The sequence below is a fragment of the Bombus affinis genome, unplaced genomic scaffold, assembly GCF_024516045.1.
Source record: "Bombus affinis isolate iyBomAffi1 unplaced genomic scaffold, iyBomAffi1.2 ctg00000082.1, whole genome shotgun sequence".
Taxonomy (NCBI): domain Eukaryota; kingdom Metazoa; phylum Arthropoda; class Insecta; order Hymenoptera; family Apidae; genus Bombus; species Bombus affinis.
Window position 1 is genome coordinate 407,501 of NW_026108830.1, and position 5,577 is coordinate 413,077.

The 5,577-nt window shown below is 46.2% G+C and overlaps 1 long non-coding RNA gene and 2 other non-coding genes across 3 annotated transcripts in view; all 3 read right to left on the reverse strand.

The window, feature by feature from the left end:
- The window catches only part of LOC126927316 (5.8S ribosomal RNA), a 155-nt gene extending 133 nt beyond the window's left edge, over positions 1-22 (reverse strand). The window contains exon 1 of the ribosomal RNA XR_007715368.1: positions 1-22. This exon is cut by the window's left edge and continues 133 nt beyond it. This is a non-coding gene — a ribosomal RNA (5.8S ribosomal RNA).
- Positions 23-871: 849 nt separating this feature from the next.
- LOC126927281 (uncharacterized) lies at positions 872-1,870 on the reverse strand. The gene is made up of 2 exons (XR_007715349.1): positions 1,830-1,870; positions 872-1,761 (listed from the first exon to the last, which is right to left on the reverse strand). It is a non-coding gene; the product is annotated as an uncharacterized LOC126927281 (long non-coding RNA).
- A 312-nt stretch (positions 1,871-2,182) lies between these two features.
- Positions 2,183-4,105, reverse strand: LOC126927341 (small subunit ribosomal RNA). Its single transcript, XR_007715392.1, has one exon. It is a non-coding gene; the product is annotated as a small subunit ribosomal RNA (ribosomal RNA).
- Between the last annotated feature and the right edge of the window lie 1,472 nt (positions 4,106-5,577).

Below are 5,577 nucleotides of genomic sequence, written 5' to 3' on the forward strand. Positions count from 1 at the left end.
AAGTGATCCACCGTTCAGGGTAATCTTTTCATATATTTTTTAAAACTCTTGTACTCCATGTACTCTTAATACTCGGTTCGAGCGAAGCCGAGATCCGACACGACCGACCAACGGGAATCGGACGCGCAGAAGTCGCCGGAAGATCGACGACACGAAAACGTTCGAAAATGAAATCCGACGAACGCGCGAAGATACGCGCGTCCGCCGGCCGGGCGAAAAGTACATTATGATATATAACAACCATCGAGATCGAAGCTCCGTTCGTCAGGAAACGACGGGGATATAACACCCGATTCTGAATCCTCTGTGCAGCACACGATCTCGCGAAGAAATACGCACGGTGGCTAGCCCATATATATGTGTGTGTGTGTATATATAATACGATATGCATTCCTCTCGTCCAATTATTCAAGAAAAAGAGCGTGCGCCTCCATCGTTCGGGTGATGTAAAGATTCGATGGGACTCGCGCGACCCTCGGCCTCGAGCGGTCTTTCCTCCCAATATCCAGAAGCCGAGCTTTGAAAAAACTCTAGCGACGGCACGGGTGTCCGACTCACGACATCGAGGCTTCGAAGTCGGCGATCTCCTCCGAACGGATGGCGATCGCGACGACTCAAAGCGTGAAAAATCGACGAAAGAGAACACATCTCCGTTCAGGTGATTGTTTTTTTAAAAAATAAAAAAATTCGATGGGACTCGCATCCATCTACCTCGCGCGGTCTTTCTTCCCAATATCCAGAAGCCGAGCTTTGAAAAAACTTCAGCGACGGCACGGGTGTCCGACTCACGACAACGAGGATAGACAGCCTGCGGTCCCCTCTGAACGGGTTATATGCGACGAACTAGACGAAACTTTAGTCGTTCAGGTGGTATAAAAAAAAAAAAATTCGATGGGACGCACGCGCAGCCGTCGTCCTCGAGCGGTCTTTCTTCCCAATATCCAGAAGCCGAGCTTTGAAAAAACTCTAGCGACGGCACGGGTGTCCGACTCACGACATCGAGGGTAGACAGCCTGCGGTCCCCTCTGAACCAACTTCGGCTAGACTAGTTACGAATCGTTGCTACGCATCGTCATCATAGTCATCGTCATCATTATCATTATCATAGCGGGCCAACATCCACGCAATGCGTTTTCGTTCTAGGTTACCCGATCCACGAGTATGTTACAAGTGGTTTCGTTATTTCGAACAAAACGACATACGAAGAACACACGCCCTATGGGTAGGAAGCACGTTTCGAGAACGACCGAGAGCGGTGAAAGAGACGAGAGGTCGACGCGCATAAGGTATCCATGGATCTTCGAAGAGAACCTTCGAAGATATGTCGGTATCCTTTCTACATGCGCGACTCGCTACTCGTACTTTCGCTCTCGTCGACTCGTTTTAGTCGCTTCGTTCGATCCCAAAGAGGAGTCTTCGATGTCCCGTTGCTAGGAGGAGAGCAAACGCAACACAGACCACGAAACATAGAAGAGAATAGGCGAGCATGATCTCTCCGACACGAGGCACTTTAGAGATTTTGTTATTCGTTTGTACGGTCTCCACGACGCAAAAAAAAAATACGAGATCGTGGCGGCGGGTCTTTCTGTATACGGCCTCACGCAAGCGCCTCGATCTCATTTCTCTTTACGGGTGGTTTCCATTCGTAATTTTTCGTTCGATATTCGTGTCAAAGTTTAATTTTCGAAAGCTCAAGTTCCCATTTATAGTTTTATTATAAAATCATAATATTCGCAGACGGCGGGTCTTTCTGTGTACGACCTCACGCAGGCGCCTCGAATTCGTATATATTTTGTTATTCGCAGGCGGCGGGTCTTTCTGTGTACGACCTCACGCAGGCGCCTCGAATTCGTTTATGTATGTATATATATATATATATATATATATATATATATGTATGTATCTCTTCATCCCGATGATCGAGAGAGAGTGCCACCTTCTCTTCATATAGTTTCGTAGCTGAAGGGTCGTCTCCTCCTTATGTCTTTTCATCATTTTGCCAACGGAGTAAGCCACGCTCCGGGCGAATTTAACTGTTCTTTGTTAAAGTATATAGCTTGTTGATACGTCGTATATACTTTGGTTCGTCGATATAGGAGGAGTACGGCTCCTTACCGACTTATACAGTTTCGTATTTTTCAAGTGTTCAAGTCAAATTCTTTAAGTTTTTGTGTTATATCGTTAATGATCCTTCCGCAGGTTCACCTACGGAAACCTTGTTACGACTTTTACTTCCTCTAAATGATCAAGTTTGGTCATCTTCCCGGTAACATCGGCAATGCTTATCACATTGGCCGCGCACCAGTCCGAAGACCTCACTAAATCATTCAATCGGTAGTAGCGACGGGCGGTGTGTACAAAGGGCAGGGACGTAATCAACGCGAGCTTATGACTCGCGCTTACTGGGAATTCCTCGTTCATGGGGAATAATTGCAAGCCCCAATCCCTAGCACGAAGGAGGTTCAGCGGGTTACCCGGGCCTTTCGGCCAGGGAAAACACGCTGATTCCTTCAGTGTAGCGCGCGTGCGGCCCAGAACATCTAAGGGCATCACAGACCTGTTATTGCTCAATCTCGTGCGGCTAGAAGCCGCCTGTTCCTCTAAGAAGATTTGTTTGTACGTTGGTAGTAAAAACCCACCGACCGAAGCCGGGGGCCTTCGAGATACCATAAGTTACGTCTATTTAGCAGGCTAGAGTCTCGTTCGTTATCGGAATTAACCAGACAAATCGCTCCACCAACTAAGAACGGCCATGCACCACCACCCACCGAATCAAGAAAGAGCTATCAATCTGTCAATCCTTCCGGTGTCCGGGCCTGGTGAGGTTTCCCGTGTTGAGTCAAATTAAGCCGCAGGCTCCACTCCTGGTGGTGCCCTTCCGTCAATTCCTTTAAGTTTCAGCTTTGCAACCATACTTCCCCCGGAACCCAAAAGCTTTGGTTTCCCGGAAGCTGCCCGCCGAGTCATCGGAGGAACTTCGGCGGATCGCTGGCTGGCATCGTTTATGGTTAGAACTAGGGCGGTATCTGATCGCCTTCGAACCTCTAACTTTCGTTCTTGATTAATGAAAACATTTTTGGCAAATGCTTTCGCTTCTGTCCGTCTTGCGACGATCCAAGAATTTCACCTCTAACGTCGCAATACGAATGCCCCCATCTGTCCCTATTAATCATTACCTCGGGGCTCCGAAAACCAACAAAATAGAACCGAGGTCCTATTCCATTATTCCATGCACACAGTATTCAGGCGAAGGTAGCCTGCTTTAAGCACTCTAATTTGTTCAAAGTAAACGTATCGGCCCACCTCGACACTCAGTGAAGAGCACCGCGATGGGATATTAGTTGGACCGCCCGCGAGGAGCTAAGCCCACCGATAGGACGTACCACATAATGCCAGTTAAACACCGCGAGCGGTGAACCGACACTGTGACACACAGATTCAACTACGAGCTTTTTAACCGCAACAACTTTAATATACGCTATTGGAGCTGGAATTACCGCGGCTGCTGGCACCAGACTTGCCCTCCAATTGGTCCTCGTTAAAGGATTTAAAGTGTACTCATTCCGATTACGGGGCCTCGGATGAGTCCCGTATCGTTATTTTTCGTCACTACCTCCCCGTGCCGGGAGTGGGTAATTTGCGCGCCTGCTGCCTTCCTTGGATGTGGTAGCTGTTTCTCAGGCTCCCTCTCCGGAATCGAACCCTGATTCCCCGTTACCCGTTACAACCATGGTAGGCGCAGAACCTACCATCGACAGTTGATAAGGCAGACATTTGAAAGATGCGTCGCCGGTGCTAGATGACCATGCGATCAGCACAAAGTTATTCAGAGTCACCAAAACAAACGATGGACGGACAGACGAGCCATCCGCCACCGATTGGTTTTGATCTAATAAAAGCATTCCTACCATCTCTGGTCGGAATCTGTTTGCATGTATTAGCTCTAGAATTACCACAGTTATCCAAGTAAATGTAGGTATGATCTAAGAAACCATAACTGATTTAATGAGCCATTCGCGGTTTCACCTTAATGCGGCATGTACTGAGACATGCATGGCTTAATCTTTGAGACAAGCATATGACTACTGGCAGGATCAACCAGGGATCTTATAATATATTCCCAAAAACCAGCATTTTCGTTTAAAAGTTCTCTCTGTGTCGTAGGTGGGACGTAAGCACCGTACGACGAGACTTTTCATTTTATATATATATGTAATATGACTTAGAGAGCAACGTTCCATGGTTCAGTAACAACGTCACTCAGCCACTTTAATTCTCCTCCTCTCTCACCATCATATATCGATACAAAGATTCATACTTCACAGAATTATTTCTGTTTGTAACTTTTCTCCTCCAACTTCTCTCGTAGAATATAACTTAGCGGTAAAGCACGTATACGCATGCTGGACATACCGTAAGAATATTCTTTTATAAGCTTCAACACCTCTGTAGAGACGCGTTACCAGAAGATAACGCACTCTACAGAACGCCAAAAGGACCATCGTGCAGCTACAAATAGCTTACAACCGATGGTCTCTGCAAGAATGGCTACTCCGTAAGTACAAGCACACACGCATCCAACTTTTGTCAAATACGTGCACACAGGTCACCAGCTTCCCGACTAAGGGGAAGCTTGCCACGTTAACGGTCATTACGTCCTAGACTTCGACCCGCGGCGCAGCAGTGTAGAGAAAAAACCAGTACGAGAACGGAGGAACAGTCGAGAAATAGCGTAAAATACACTAAGACTCGAGGAGCGGTGACTGAATTCTCAACCGAGGCCGTAGAATAGCCACGCGCCCAGCGCTGTTCCGACCGAACCGTCCGGCTCGACGCTTCTCTTATAGATACCAAGGGGCCGGCCGGAAGGCCGGCGCCGGTCGGGCTAGCGGCCGCGCGCTTATGGTGCAAAACCTCCGTAGCAACGTACCGTTCGGAAGGGACGCTGGAACTTAGTCGCTCGCACGTTCAATAACTACTATATAAAGGCGATATCCAACCATCGAAATATTTTACCACAAGCATTATTAACATATTATAAATGCATTTTTACCAAAAAATTAATTTTTTTTTTCACCGAAAAATTGCATCAGTAAACATACAGTTTTATCGACTATGGACAAAAAATAACTTTATAATCGATTAAAACACGTTAAAATAACACGAAATATGTAAAAAAATATATACCTTGTAACATTAATTAACGAAAAAATTGCAAAAATATCCCAGTCGTATCAGTCCGACGGAAGCTAATTTTTCAAAAAATTCGACAAAAATGTTTAATCCGATTGTATTTAATAGAGATATAACGATCCCTGTCAAAAAAATTATACCTTATAACGCTTTTTAACGAAATAACTCGAAATAACCATTTCGGACTTTTCGCGCCGGCCGAAATTTTTCTAAGTCCCTACGTACCGGTGCGAAATACTTCAAAGTCCCAACGTCCCGTCGCATAGTTCCGTTTCTAGAAAACGTTCAACCGACCAAATAAACGCTTAATCCCGACGTAAAACGTCGAGATACGTCCATTTATGCAAAAATATTCCTACCTTGTAACACTTTTAAGCGAGATAA